General features: G+C 40.5%; 1 non-coding gene across 1 annotated transcript; it reads right to left on the minus strand.

The window, feature by feature from the left end:
- Window positions 1-69: 69 nt before the first annotated feature.
- Window positions 70-142, minus strand: trnak-cuu. Its single transcript has one exon. It is a non-coding gene; the product is annotated as a tRNA-Lys (tRNA).
- Between the last annotated feature and the right edge of the window lie 1,093 nt (window positions 143-1,235).

A 1,235-nucleotide genomic window follows, 5' to 3' on the forward strand; every position in this document is an offset into this window, starting at 1 on the left:
TCAGAAATGAAGATGCTTTGCAGCTTGTTTCCCATTCTTTTGCAGATACTTCCTATTTAAGAACTACATCGCCCAACGTGGGGCTCGAACCCACGACCCTGAGATTAAGAGTCTCATGCTCTACCGACTGAGCTAGCCAGGCCTGTAACTTAGCAAAATATATCACGTTAAAACGATAAAACATTCCTTACAAAACACATGTCATGACACATAGGTATGTTTACGTCAGGAAACTCTACAGAAGATTGTCCCTAATTCTGAAGAGAAAAGAATCTCAGAGACTGATGGTTGGGGTTTGCAGGCATATGAACAAACCATGATTTTCAAGCTGTTTTATAACATATAATCCAAAATACAAAATGTCACCTTTGTTAAGAAAATATCAACAATTCGTTACATTGCCTATGACCCGAACCAGTTCATCACCCAACATGGGACTCAAACCCATGACCCTGATATTGAGAGCGTGTGATTTCTGTTATTGTGCATCTCTTAAAACCACCAACTCCCACCATGGGTCTTGAACTAACCACTCTCAGAAGAAGAGCCTTTGACAATTTTCAGCAAGTGCCTACACCATGGATACGGAGACTAAATTGCACTGCGCTATTTATTACGCTAACATTCAACCAGTCGCACAAGCTGGGCTATGTAGCATAGCACCTGGATCATGTGATGAAGCACATCCATGCCTAGAGGGCCTTGCGAGTTGTACTTACATGTACCCTCTCAGAAACCCTGCGATTAAGAGTGTCATTCTCCACCAAGAATCCTCTGTAAAACGAAATTTATTGAGCGAATTTCAATAATTGGTTATGCTGTCTATGCTCTGAATTAGTTTATGTCCACAGATTCCTTCATCATGTGATGAAGCATATCCATATCCTCTCTTTTCCTTCATCCAGGGGGGATGAAGGAAAANGGATGAAGGAAAAGAGAGGAAAAATTGAGAGAAATTAAGTGAACTGATAGTCATTAGTGTCTCTACTGCCCATCACAAGTTATTGGACACAGTTTACCCTCCATTAGTTTGAGAAACATGACCAAACATGACACTTAACTAGAGTATGGCACAGGAAGCTGCGGATCCAAAGGTCGCCGGTGCGGTTCCCGACTGGAACATGTTGCTACCCAAAATTACCAAGCATTGTAAATCTATCAAATATCACTAAACTGTTTGAAATACTGTTCTGTTACTTTGTTGTATTTTCATTATATGCTAGTGTTTGAATAAG

This window comes from Seriola dumerili, unplaced genomic scaffold (assembly GCF_002260705.1).
Source record: "Seriola dumerili isolate Sdu_G_001 unplaced genomic scaffold, Sdu_1.0 BDQW01011670.1, whole genome shotgun sequence".
Taxonomy (NCBI): Eukaryota; Metazoa; Chordata; class Actinopteri; order Carangiformes; family Carangidae; genus Seriola; species Seriola dumerili.